Below are 15,080 nucleotides of genomic sequence, written 5' to 3'. Positions count from 1 at the left end.
GGTGGAGGTGTTGCTCAGCCTTACTGCTTGGGGGATGTAAATGTTTTTGAGAATGGTGGCCCTGGTGTGGATGTTACGTAGCCTCCTCCCTGATGGGAGTGGGACAAACAGTTAATGAGTAAGGTGGGTGATGTTAAACGAAGGCCACATCTGATCTATCATAGTACAATCCACCAGAAGTAGCACACCCAGTAACCTGGCCAATATTTATACCCCAGCCAACATTATCAAAGCAAACCATCTCACTGGAGGGATTTTACAGTACAAGTTTGCTGTCGGGTTTGCTACATTATAATGACTTGACTTCAGAAGAATTTGATTAACTATAAATCTATGTATCTAAGCTAATCTTACGTCTACATAGCCACACTCAGTGAGTCGTACAGTGTATTTTATAAGATTGCTTTCATATTTTAATTTATTGTGGGTTTATTTGTTTTTTTTATTGTTTTTTATGCTGTATCGGAGCCGGAGAAACAATCATTTTGTTCTCTTTTACACCCGAGCACTGAAAAACAGCAATAAACAATCTGGAGTCTTGAATACTTAGCAAACATGAAGGCAAGATATGAATACTCCTTTTTCCCCCATTTTTTTCCTAAAGGCCAGTCATTATTTGAAATGACTGTTGAATGAAAGGATCCTATTTAATTTTGCTTTCAGCCGGAGCAGGTGTGGTGCTTGGGCCACACATATTATCCCGAGGCAGTCACTGTGTGTTTGAGCTCAGACGGGTCTCTCCCTTTTAAGAATATAATCACTTTTCTTCAAGAAGTCCAAATAGAAGTTACCAATAATTTGTTTAATCATCCAGAAGCAGCTCAAAATGCTTTGAACTGACATTCATAACTCTCCTTTGTGTGCGCTGTGGTGATTGAATGCAATAAAAGTTCAAATCAGAATCGGAATCAGGTTTTTTATCGCTGACATACAGTATGTTGTGAAATTTCTTGTTTTATGGCAGCAGTACAGTGCAGTACATAAAATAATACTGTAAGTTGCTGGAAGAAATACAAGAAAAAAATAAATAGGTAGTGCAAAAACAGAGGAAAATTGTTTGGCAGCGTTAAGGGCTCATGAACAGTTCAGAAGTCAGATGGCAGAGGGAGTGAAGCTATTCCTAAAACATTGAGAGTGTGATTTCAGGCTCCTGCACCTCCTCCCTGGTGGCAATGAGAAGAGGGTATGTCCAGGTGCTGGGGATCCTTCAGAATCAGAATCAGGTTTAATATCATCGGCACATGTCATGAATTTTGTTAACTATGCAATAAATAATAAATATAGAAAGAAAAAAAAGTCAGTTACATTAAGTGTGTGTGTATGTGTGTGTATATATAATAGTTAAATTAAAAATACTGTAAAACAGAAATAATATTTTTAGAAGTGAGGGAGTGTTCATGGGTTCAATGTCCACTTAGGAATCGGATGGCAGAGGGGAAGAAGCTGTTCCTGAATCGTAGTGTGTGCCTTCAGGCTTCCATACCTCCTTCCTGACAGTAACAATGAGACGTGGGCACATTCTGGGTGATGGGGATCCTTAATAATGGATGCTGCCTTTCTGAGGCACCGCTCCTTGAAGATGTCTTGGATACTACGGAGACTAGTACCCAAGATGGAGATGAATAATTTTACAACTTTCTGCAATTTCTTTTGAACCTGTGCAGTAGCGGTCCCCCCCACCCCACCACCCCCCCCCATACCAGACAGTGATGCAGCCTGTCAGAATGCTTTCCGTGGTAACATCTGTAGAAGTTTTCGAGTATCTTAGGTAACAATGAAATCTCCTCAAACTCCGAATGAAATATAGTCACTGTCTTACCTTCTTTATAGCTGTATTGATGTTTTGGGACCAGGTTAGATCCTCAGAGATCATAGCACCCAGGAACTTGAAACTGCTCACTCTCTCCACTTCTGATCCCTCTATGCAGTTTGGTTCATGTTCCCTCATCTTACCTTTCCTGAAGTCCACAATCAGCCCTTTGGTCTTACTGATGATGAGTGTGAGGCTGTTGCTGCGACACCACTCAACAAGCTGATATATCTCGCTCCTGTACACCCTCTCATTTCCATCTGAGGTTCTACCAGCAATGGCTGTATCATCAGCAAACTTATCGATGACATTTGAGTCATACTTAGTCAAACAGTCATGAGTATAGAGTGAGTAGAGCAGTGGGCTAAGCACACATCTCTGACGTGCACCAGTGTTGACTGCCAGCAAGGAGGAGATATTATTACCAATCCACACAGATTGTGGTCTTCCGGTTAGGAAGTCAAAGGTCCCATTGTAGATGGAGGTACAGAGATCCAGGTTCTGTAGCTTATCGATCAGGACTGTGGGAATGATGGTGTTAAATGCTGAACTATAGTTAACAAACAACATCATGACATAGGTGTTTGTATTATCCAGCTGATCTAAGGCTGTGTGAAGAGACATTGAGATTGCATCTGTAGTAGACTTATTGTAGCAATAGGCAAATTGCAGTGGGTCCAGGTCCTTCCTGAGACAAGTGTTGATTCTAGCCATGATCAACCTCGCAAAGCATTTCATCACCATAGAAGTGAGTGCTGCTGGACGTTAGTCATTAAGACAGCTCACACTAATCTTCTTGGGCACTGGTATAATTGTCACCCTTTTGAAACAGGGTGGGAACTTCTGACTGCAGAAGTGAGAGTTGAAAATGTCCTTAAATACTACCACCAGCTGGTTGGCACATGTTTTCAGAACCTTACCTGGTACTCCATCAGGGCCTGCCACCTTGCGAGGGTTCACCCTTTTTAAAATCAGCCTAACATCGGCCTCCAAGAGACAGAGATCACAGGGTCACCAGGTGAAGCAGGGATCTTCACAGCTGTAGTTATATTCTCCCTTTCAAAGCGGGCATAGAAGGCATTGAGCTCGTCTGGTAGTGAAGCATCGCTGCCATTCATGCTATCGGATTTCACTTTGTAGGAAATAATGTCTTGCAAACCCTGCCACAGTTGATGTGTATCTGATCTCCAACGTCACTCGGAATTGTTTCTTTGCTATTGAAATATCCCTCCACAAAGCATACCTGGTTTTCTTGTACAGACCTGGGTCAACAGAATTAACTGCCCCAGATCTAGCCCTCAGCAGTTGATGCACCTCCACGGATTTTGGTTTGCGAATGTAGAGCGAGTTTTCATAGGCATCCACCAATCCACACAGGTTTTAATGAAGTCAGGAACTACTGCGCATATTCATCCAGATTCGAAGATGAATCCCTGAATATAGTCCAGTCCATCAATTCCAAGGAGCTATAAGCACTCCTGTGCTTCCCTTGTCCATACCTTCATGGTCCTCACTACTGGTGCTTCAGTCTTTAGCCTCTGCCTGTATTCAGGGATTAGAAGTACAGCCAGGTGATCAGACTTTCTGAAGTGTGGGCGTGGAATAGCATGACGGGCATGGTGGCGTAACAGTGGTCCAGTGTGTTGTTTACCCCGATACCACAAGTGATTTGTTAATTATTTAGTGACTTCTTCAAGCTGGCCTGGTTTATATCTCCCAAGATGATGGTGAAGGCATCGGTGTGTGCTCTTTCATGCCTGTCGATCACATCGCTCAGATTATGTAGACATTGGCCTGAGTTGGAATGTTCAAGATGGACGCCACCTTTTGAAGACATCGCCCTCCGAAGGTGTCTTCAGTGATGTGGAAGCTAGTGCCCGTGATGGAAATGGCTGAGTTTACACTCTGACTCTGTCCATTGGCACCTCTGTACAAGACAGTGACTTAGGAGTGAGAATGCTCTGCACGGTACACCCGAGCCTTTACTGACACACCAAACCTCCTCCGGGAATTTGAAGCAGCTCATTCTTTCCACTCTAATTTTGTTTAACAGTTATTTGGTATCGTAATATTTAAGGAACAAATTCCAGAGACTGGACTCCTGGCAGGTTAATGCCCTCCACAGTGGGTAAATCAAAACAAACAAATGTATCTTATTGTGAGATCCAATGTGAGGCACACACCCTCCCAGCAGGTTCCACATTAAGCAATAACAAAGAGAATAGTTAGTTATGGGATACAAATCTTAACCTGATATGAATCAATATTACTTACGTTGCCGCTGTTATATCCTTCCAATAGAAGTGAGGAAACAGAAGTTTAAAGCACACAGTCACAGTGGTGGTCCAGTCTCGAAGCGTTACACAATCCTCCAACTAGTCTCCAGTGCACTCATTAGACTTCTTACTACTTCCGTTCTGTCAAAAATGTCTGCACCCAAGGATTCTGCCTGAGCCTCTTTTCAGGGTTATGTCCATGCCCGTGGGTCCCTGGAGAACAAGCACATGGTGTCCATGGATGCAACGGGGGCTTTCCAGGAACAGGAAGCTTCACGGAGCCTCAGCGTGTCCTGGATAGTGATGACTGTGTTATCATTTGAAACTGTAACTAGGGTGAATCCCAGGATGGTAGGATAGTGTTCTTCAGGTTCTTACCCTTCAACCTTCAGGCTGCTGAACCAGTGTGGATAACTTCATTCACCTCGACTATGAACCGACAACCTAGGGACTCACTTTCAAGGAGTCTACTCCTCATGTTCTCAATATTTATTTATTTTTAATTTATTTATTACTTGGCATTTTTTGTATTTGCGCAGTTTAGTTTTTCCACATTGGTAGTTTGTCAGTCTCTGAGTGTAGGTTTTCATTGATTCTATTATATTTTGTTGTTCTACTGTGAGGAAACCCAGACCTGGAGTTACACTCTGACTTCCGTTCTTTGTGGAAATGGGACCCGCTCTCAGGGCCTCACGTCCGGCCGGTTTTCGACATCCCAAGGACACGGCCTGGAGGACCAGCACGCCTTCAGGGTGCCGGATTTTCGCGGCTGGTTCAAGGCCGGTGCTGCCACCCAGTGTTTTGGGGGAGTACACGTAAGACTGAAAGCAGCGAGCTGGCTGCTGACTGCATGCCCAGGGACCCGAGCTCTTTGGGCACACAGCTCGGAGCAAGCGACGCAACAGACTTTTAACACCATAAATCAGCGAGATGTTTTATGTCTCCCCTTTCGGGCAGTGAGGGAGCGAGATCCTGTGATATGTCGAATACCAGGTGAATGAGTAATCTTTGGGGTACTGCAAGTCTGTGTCTTTATTGATGCTTTGCTGCACGCTTGAGTGCTTGGGGGGGGGGGTGCCGATGCTTTTTTTGCTGGCGGGGGAAGGGGTCATTGCTTTGCTGCTGCTTACGCACAGGAGGGAGGGAAGCTGGGGGGAGCTTTGGGGTTCTAACATTTAACTGTCATTCATTATTTGGGGACACTCCTCTGTTTTTGTGGATGGTTGCGAAGAAAAAGAATTTCAGGATGTATATTGTATACATTTCTCTGACATTAAATGTACCCATAGAAACCTACTGAAATGAATCTCAGGGTAGTATATGGTGACATACAAGTACTTTGATCATAAATTTACTTTGAACTTTTATTGTAATAATATGATTGTTATAATAATATTACTGAATAAACCTCCTTTGGGAAAGGGAAAACATGTCTGTCATTATCTCTTCATTCTCATTGAGAGCCCCCAGGTTCTCCCACTCCCTTCCATGCTGGGTTCAGTAGCACAGCTGGTAGAGCCACTGCCTGACAGTACCTGAGATCCAGGTTCAATCCTGAGGTCAGGAGTTGTTTGTGTGGAGTTTGCACCTCCTCCCTGTGAGTGCATAGGTTTCTTACTGAGCGCTCCAGTTATCTCCCACATCCCGAAGCCTTGTATGTGTGTGGCTTGGTAGGATAACTGTAACATGCCCTTAACATGTAGGAGATGGTCAAATCTGGGGCGAGCTGATTAGAATCAGAATCAGATTTAGTATCACCAGCATATGTCAAGAAATTTAACTTTACAGCAACAGTACAAGGAAATATATGATAAATATAGAGAAAAAGTGAATTACGTTAAAATATATACATATCTATTAAATAGTTAAATTAAATAAGTAGTGCAAAAACAGAAATTAAAAGAATAGTGAGGTAGTGTTCATGGATTCAACGTCCATTTAGAAATCCGATAGCAGAGGAGAAGAAACTGTTCCTAAATAGCTGAGTGTGTGTCTTCTGGCTTCTGTACCTCCTGCCCAGTGGAAACAATGTGGAGAGGGTATGTCCTGGGTGGTGGGCTCCTTAATGATAGACGCCACTTTATTGAGGCACCGCTCCTTGAAGATGTTTTGGATATTGTGATATTGGCTAGTGCCTAGGATGGAGCTGACTAATTTTACAAGCTTCTGCAATTTATTCCAATTCTGTGCAGTAGCCCCCCCCCACCCCACCTCCCCCTCCCCCACCATATCAGATGGGGAAGAGGATGTGGGGAGAATAAAAAAAGAGATTAATGTAGGAAATAGTGTAAATGTGTGTTGGTGGTCAATATGGCCTCAGTGGGCTGAATGGCCTGTTTCTGTGCTGTGCATCTCAACTGCTTGAGATTTGACGACTTTTCCATCTCTAGGAAGGTAGCAATGTGCTTGTGGTGTAACTAAGAGATTCTCACATGGTTTGTTTCAATACTCTCCCTTGTGACAAAGGAGAAACAATAATACCTTTATGTCATTCTGCTCTTGTTTACCCACCATGGCCAGTCAATACTGAGTATGAACTCGTCCTTCCACTGTCTCCATCCTTTGCATTGGAAATCTAGCAACTCTGCAGCTTTATTTGTTCCATTGTGTGCTCCCACCATCACATCACGCATTCCTCCATCTCCTTCTCAACCAGCAGGACTTGTTCCTCACTTGCAGTAACCTGACACATCTCCTGGTTTCATCATCCTGAACTTCAGGCATCTTGACTCAGTTTCTTGGTTAGCAGGAATGAGTTGGGCCAAAGGGCCTGTTTCCATGCTGTGACTCCATCCCTCTCCCTTAGATACAGAAGGCAGTCAGTGATTCAAATAGCAAGGGTACTTCACTCCATAAAATCTTTCAGACAGGGCCCCATTCTTCATACAGGTGCTTTCTCCATAGAGAGAGTCTCCCCAGCAAATTCCACAGTAAACAACTTTGCAAAAAAATAGAAACAAGAGAAAATGTGTAGATTCTGGAAATGTGGAGGAACTCAGCATGCCAGGCAACACCTACGTAAAAGAGTACAGTCACCATTTCAGGCCAAGACCCTTCAGCAGGGCTGGAGAAAAAAAGAGACGAGGAGTAGATTTAAAAGGTGGGGGGAGGGGAGGGAGAAACACAAGTGATAGGAGAAACTGGGAGGGGGCAGAGGGGTGAAGTAGAGAGCTGAGAAGTTGTTGGTGAAAGAGATAAAGGGCTGAAGAAATGGGAATCTGATGGGAGAGGACAGAAGGCCATGGAAGAAAGAAAAGGGGTAGGAGCACCAGAGGGAGGTGACGGGCAGGCAAGGAGATAAGGTGAGAGAGGGAAAAGGGGATGGGGAATGGTGAAGTTGGGGGAGGCATTACTGGAAGTTTGATAAATTGATGTTCATGCCATTAAGATGGAGGCAACCCAGACAGAATATAAGGTGTTGTTCCTCCAACCAGAATGTGGCCTCATCCCAACAGTAGAGGAGGCCATGGATAGACATATCGGAATGAGAATGGGATGTGGAATTGAATGGGTGGCCACTGGGAGATCCCGCTTTTTCTGGTGGATGGAGCCTAGATGTTTGGTGAAGCAGTCTCCCAGATTGGTCGGGTCTCTCTGATATATAGGAGGCCACACCGGGAGCACCGGATACAGTATATGACCCCAAAAGACTCATGGGTGAAGTGTTGCCTCACCTGGAAGGACTGCTTGGGGAGGTAAGGGAGGAAAGTGAGGGAGGTGTTGTAGTACTTGTCCTGCTTGCAAGGATAAGCTTGACTTGCCTTTCCACCATTTGTACTTTTATATTTCATATTTTCTTGTAACTAAAGAGGCCATTCAAAGTTCAAAGTGCATTTATTATCAGAGTCTGTATACTATATACAACCTTGAGATTCATCTCCTGTTGGACAGCCACAAAACAAGGAAAACCCAAAAACCCAATGCGCAGAGAGGGGGGAGAAAAACAACTTGTACAAACAATAAAACTAAGCAAATAGCTTCTGAGCTGGAGTTTTATGAAAGACACAAAGCCAGGTTTCACTGCAGCCAGAGCAGGCAACGGCCACAGTTCATCGCAAAGCTGAGCAAATGTTGTGAGGTCACTGACGTGAGCCAGGCATTACTGCAGCCGCCATTGCTTTTCAGCATGGAGCTGAGCAAACGTTGACCTATTACGTCAATGCCAGCTCTCAGAGCAATCCCATTAGTCCCTTTCCTGGAACCTATTTCCACAAATGCCTATTAACACCCCCCCAACACTTTCCCCATAAACTCCTGCCCCCACCCACACTGGGATGTTTTGCAGTGATCAGCTAACGTAAACAACCAACGTGCCTTTGAGCTGTGAGAAGAAACCAGGGCATCCAGGGAAAATCTACAGGGCCACAAGGATGATATGCCAAAGAGTGTTGCCAAGGAAACTGGGTGAGGTGAAAGAGGCCAAAATCAGATTGGTGCAGAGATCTTGAATTGCAGAATTCTGAAAGAAAAGTAGAAAACGCTGGAAAATCAGAGATTTAAAAAATGAGGATTTTGGGTCAATGGCCTTTTTTAATGAATTGTTGGCTTCATTTACTACAGCTATTCAAATCCTTCCTTCCCTGTGCCAAATCCCTACCTGTGCAACTTTCTCTAATCCTTAAAGCCTGGAGTTATTCTTCCTGGAATGTTGGAGGCTAAAGGGAGAACTGATAGAGGTTTATAAAATAATGAGAGGGTCAGAGAGTGAGACCCCCTTTTCCCAGTGTGGGAATGCCAAATTCTAGAGGACATAGCTTTAAGGTGAGACAGCAAAAGTTTAAGGGAGGTGTGCAGGACAGGTATTTCACACAGCAGGTGGTGTGCAAAACAAGTATTTCACACAGAGGGAGGTGTGCAAGACACAGAACACTGTAGGTACCTGCAATGGGTCGCCAAGAGTAATGGTGAAGCAGACACAATAGCAGCATTAAACAGGCCTTTAGACAGCCCTGCGCAGTGCAGGGAATGGAGGGATATGGAAGTAAATAGGTTTAGTTTAATTGGGTATTGTGATAGACACGGAGAGTGTGAACAAAGAGCCTGTTTCTATGCTGTGCTCTTCCAGGTTCTCAGCGTCCAAGATCCCTGAGTTCCTCCAACTCTCTCGCAATTTGTCCTATTTCCACAGTCGCACCTTTGCAAGAAGATATACATCTTCCCGCATCATTAGCCTCCGAAATTTCTACATCTAAATCTCTCTGCCTTCTTCCTCCCTTCGTTCAAGCTACCTCTGCTATTTGCTCACTTTAATACCTTCAAGTTTATTTTCTTTCTTGTTAGGATCTGCATGAAATGGCCTGACATGTTTTACTCCGTTCAAGGTATTGTACAACTCAGGGGGCACTAGACTGGACACATCTGGTACCTAATAAAGTGGACACCAAGTGTATGATCATGGACCTCTACTGCTGTAGCCCATGTACTTCAAAGTTGGACAAATTGTGCACTCCGAGATGCTCTTCTGCACACCACTGTTGTAACAAGTGTTTATTTGAATCACTGTCACCTGAATCAGATTGCCTATACTTTTCCTTTCTCACCCACAGAACCTCCACTCATTGAATGTGTTTTTGTTTCTCACACTATCCCCTGAAAACTCTAGAAACTGTTATGTGTGAAAATCCCAGGAGATCAGCAGTTTCTGAGATACTCAAACCACCCTGCCTGGCACCAACAATCACTCCACAGTGAAAGTTACCTACATCACATTTCTTCCCCATTCTGATGTTCAGTCTGAACAACAAATAAACCTCTGGACTATGTTTGCTTGTATTTCCTGCATTGAGCTGCTGCCACATGATTGGCTGATTAGATACTTGCATTAACAAGCATGTACAGATGTATCTAGTAAGTGCATAAAGTCAAATTGCAGTTGTCTTCTCCCATGCATTTAAAGTTAGTTCTATTCATACAAGGCATGTTGCACCAAGTCACTCTTTACTGGAATTCTGCCATCCATTCTCTGGGGGGGTGCTGTTTTATAGGGCATTGTAACAGTGGGAAATGTGCCTGACTGATTGCATAACAATCGAAAGTGAAGCACTGACATTTCTATTGGAACAGTTACTTGGAGTCTTGGGCACAATTCTGGTCACCCCCATTACAGAAAGAGACTTTGCAAAGGGTACAGGAGATGATTCCGAGATTAGAAGGTATGAGCTATAACAAGTTCTTGGACAAAATAATATTGTTTTGCCTGGAGTATCGGGGCTGAGAAGAGACCAGACAGAAGTTCATAAAATTATGAGAGACATAGTTAGGGAAGACAGTCAGAAACTTTTTCTCAGGGCAGAAATGTCAAAACAGTTCAATGTTCTATACTTAAATTCTAACTGTATAACCTGTCAGAATCAGAAGCAGGTTTATTATCACTGACATACATCATGAAATTTATTGTTTTGTGGCAGCAGTACAGTGCAATACATAAAATATACTATAAATTACAAAAAGAACTATATAAATGTATATATTACACATATATTACATTATCTCTCTCTCTCTCTACACACACACACACACACACACACACACACACACACATACACACACACACACACACACACACACACACACACACACACACACACACACACACACACACACAATAAATAATTAAATAAGTAGCATAAAAACAGCAAAAACAGTAAGGTAATATTAATGGGTTTATTGACCATTCAGAAATCTGATAGTGGAGAGGAAGAAGTTGTTTATTAAATGTTGAGCGCGGGTCTTCTGGCTCCTGCACCTCTTCCCTGATGGTGGCAATGAGAATCCATACCCTTAAGGACAGGGTATGGCTACAAACCACAGTCACTCAGAATAAGAACCAGGAGCTGTGAGATCATAATGCAACCAAGATATTTTGAGGAGGAGACAATGTGGAATTAGCCGTTTCCCCTGGAGAAAGGAGATCGACAACAACATATTTATGTAAAACATCTAACTGAAATGACACTGACTGCCGTGGAATCACAGAGTCACAGAGTTGTGCAGCAGAGAAGCAAGTCCTTCATACTGTGCAAACATGAGGAAATCTGCAGATGCTGGAAATTCAAACAACACACACAAATTGCTGGTGGAACACAGCAGGCCAGGCAGCATCTATAAGGAGAAGCACTGTCGACGTTTCGGGCCGAGACCCTTCGTCAGGACCGTCCTGGCCATTTTGTGTGTGTTGTTCCTTCATACTGTATCTATGCTGATCACTATACTTACAGAACATAGAACACAGAACAGTAGAGCAGAATACAGGCCATTTAACCTACTCCAATGTCAATCTAGCCCTTCTATCCTATATAGCCCTCCATTTTTTTTTCATCCATTCGCCTATCTAGGTGTTTCTTAAATGTCCCTAACATATCCGTCTCTACCCATGGCATTGTGGTCCATGTTCTGTGTAAAAAAAACTACCTCTCACATACCCCCTACACTTTTCTCCAATCACCTTACAATTATGCTTCTTGTATTAGCTATTTCTGGCCTGGGAAATGTCTCTGGCTGTCCACATTATCTTTTCCACCTACCATCTTGTACACCTCTATCAAATCATCTCTTATCCTCCTTCTCTCCAGGGAGGACAGCTCTAGCTCACTCAACCTATCCTCAAAAGACATATTCTCTAATCCAGGCAGCATCCTGGATAATCTCCTCTGCACCCTCTCCAGAGCGTCCATATCCTTCCTTGCACGTGGCAACCAGAACTAATAGAATACTCCAGGAATTTTATAGAACTGCAACATTATCTCAGAGTTCTTGAACTCGTCCACTCGACTAATGAAGGCCAACACATCAGACACGTTCTAAACCACCTGATCAGGTTGCACTGTAACTTTAAGAGGTCTATGGACGTGAAACACAAGGTCCCTTTATGCCATGGCAACATTTGGTGCACAGTGCTCCATTCCTCGGTGCTTGAACAGTCAGTCTATTAAGTACCACTGGCTCCACTTCGTCTGTGCCAATACTGTAATGTTACTCTGTCCACGTCCATGCCAATTGTTGTGTGAAAGCTGCAGCTCTGATCGAAATGTTCCAAAGGCAGCGAACGACATTCACCTGCAGTGTTGGAGATTCTGGGTCAACCTTCATTCACATTCATAATTTTGGTCAGCTAAACAAGAGCATGACACACATATACAAATACCAGAGTGCTGTGGAACAGAGAGATCTTGCATTACAAGCAGGTAGTTCCCCGAAGATGGTGACATGGGTAGACAAGGTGATGAAGAAAGATCTTCATGTGGCTTGCTTGCCTTCATCAATATGGCATTCAGTACAAGAATTAGGACGTTATGTTACAGCTGGACAAGGTATTGGGAAGAGTGCACTTGAAGTACCGTGTGCGGTTCAAATCACCTAGCTTTAGGAATGATATCACTAAGGTGCGGACAAGATGAAGGGTCTTGGCCTGAATGATATCACTAAGGTGCGGACAAGATGAAGGGTCTCCAGTGTATTCCCCTCCATTGACGCTGCCTGACTTGCTGAGCTCCACCATCATTTTTTGTACGTTGCCCAAGATTTCCAGCATCTGCAGAAACCTTGTATTTAAGACTAAGAAGATGTTGCCGGGATTGGAGAGCTTGAGTTATAAGGAGAGACTGGCTAGGTTGGGACAGTTTCCACTGGAGCAGTAACGGCTGAACAGCGACCTTATAGAGATTTATAAAATCATGAGGGGGACAGAGAGAAAAAAAATAGTCACAGTCTTTTTTTCCAGAATAGAGAAGACTAAAACTAAAGGGAATAGATTTAATATAAGAGGAACTTTGAGGAAGCTTTTTACACAGAGGGCATGGGTACATGGAATGAGCTGCCAGAGGTAGTGGTGAAGGCTGGTACAGTTACAGTATTTAAGATATATAAACAGTTACATGGATCAGAAAGGTTTAGAGGGATATAATGCAGTCAAATTGGACTACCTCAGGAAGGAAACTTGGATGAGCTGGGCCAAAGGGTCTGATTTGGTGCTATATCATGCTATAACTTCATGACGGTAACTCACAGGACATACTGTAATAGGACACCAGGCCACAGGCCGAGATTGCAGTGAGAGACTTGGTCAGAGATATAGATTTTAAAGAACATTTTAAAGGGTGGTAGAGGGAGGCAAACAGAAGATGACAGCAGATGACACACAGCCACCAATGAGGATGGCTGAGAGGCCAATACTGAAAAGTTACTGGATAGAGTTACAGACTGAGAAAGCCAGCAGGAATGAGAAAATAATGTTAAGTCATAATGTTGATTAACAGTCAATGTGGGACCATTCCTCAGAGGTGAAACCATAGATGTCTCTACAGCTTTGAAAGATATTGTTTTTGCTGCGTGTTGTCATTTTTGGGTAAAGAGTGGGGAGATAACAAAACATATTTCAATTTTTTTCCCTTACCTTGACCAACTTCATTGCCACCTTACCGGTAACTGCATCTCAAACAGTGAGCAGCAAATCTAAATTTAAAAAGATATTTATAAAAGATTCAATACCAAGGATATTTAAACATAAGTCACATACCAGCTTCAGCTGGAGAAAAGATGAACTGAATTTTAATTTGAATTTGTGCCTCTTTTTTAAGGCCTTCTGTTCCAACTTTTTATGTAAATGGGGCAAAGGCATGTGTGAGTATAGACCTACATGTGTGTGTGACAAAGGAGGCAAGGTGTGTGTGAGAGTCAGGGACAGAGAGATTGAAGTGGGAGGAATTGGTAAAGGACACAGGTTGTATGGGAAAAATTATGGAAGAGAGAAACACATACTATGTTTAAATATAGCTCTGTGTATGTGAGAGAGAGAGAGAGAGAGAGAGAAACACAACTGTGTTTGAATATAGCTCTGTGTGTGTAAGTGTGTATGTGAGAGACAGAGAAACAGGGTGTTTTGAATATAGCTGTGTGTGTGAGAGAGAGAGAGAAACACAGTGTGTTTGAATATAGCTCTGTGTATGTGTGAGAGAGAGAGAGAGAGAGAGAGAGAGAAACACAGACTGTGTTTGAATATAGCTCTGTGTCTGTGTGAGAGAGAGAGAGAAACACAAGGTGTTTTGAATATAGCTGTGTGTGTGAGAGAGAGAAACAGAGTGTGTTTGAATATAGCTGTGTGTGAGAGAGAGAAACAGAGTGTGTTTGATTATGTGAAAGAGAGAAAAAGGAAGAGATAAGTAGAAGGTTGAGGGAAGGTGAGGAGGAGAAGATGAAAGAACAAGAGACAGGGAGTGTGAGGAAGGATGTCAGGGATTGAAGGAAGAAATAAGAGAAAGATAAGAGGAGTGTTAAAGAGGCAAAGGGAATGTAAGGGAAAGAGTGTGAATGACAAGTACATTAGACAGTCCACAAGTGAGACAATAAATGAAAGGGAAAAAGATGCATGAAAGAGAATGAAAGGGAATGGGAAAGAGAGTATGTGAGTGTGTAAGAGAAGTATGTGAGATTGATGATAGAGGGATTGAGAAAAAGTGAGAATGTAAGAAATGTAGTATGTTCTGAGCTGGTCACTGGAGCAGAGTCTTGTTACTCATTAACCCACTTAGCCATTAAGTAAATTTGGCTTCTATCTGTATCTGACGGTCTCTGACCAAGCTACAGGCATGGTTCAAACGATGCAACAAGATCCATGGCACTCTTAACAACACCAGCCGTAACATTCCCTGTAGCAGCTAAGAAGCATAAGAGAGAGAGAGAGAGAGAGAGAGAGAGAGAGAGAGAGAGAGAGAGAGAGAGAGAGAGAGAGAGAGAGAGAGAGAGAGAGAGAGAGAGAGAGAGAGAGAGAGAGAGAGAGAGAGAGAGAGAGAGAGAGAGAGAGAGAGAGAGAGAGAGAGAGAGAGAGAGAGAGAGAGAGAGAGAGAGAGAGAAGAGCGTATAGGTGTATGAGCAAGGAAGGAAGAAAAGGGAAAGTGGGTGAGAAAGGGAAAATGATAAGAAGGAAACTGTGGGACAGAGGGGAAGTAAAAAAAGAACTAGAGACGTGAGTGAGGTAGAAAGAGTGAGGAAGAGAGAGA

Source organism: Hemitrygon akajei, chromosome 27 (genome assembly GCF_048418815.1).
Source record: "Hemitrygon akajei chromosome 27, sHemAka1.3, whole genome shotgun sequence".
NCBI lineage: Eukaryota > Metazoa > Chordata > Chondrichthyes > Myliobatiformes > Dasyatidae > Hemitrygon > Hemitrygon akajei.
Note: the sequence above shows the minus strand (reverse complement) of the source record.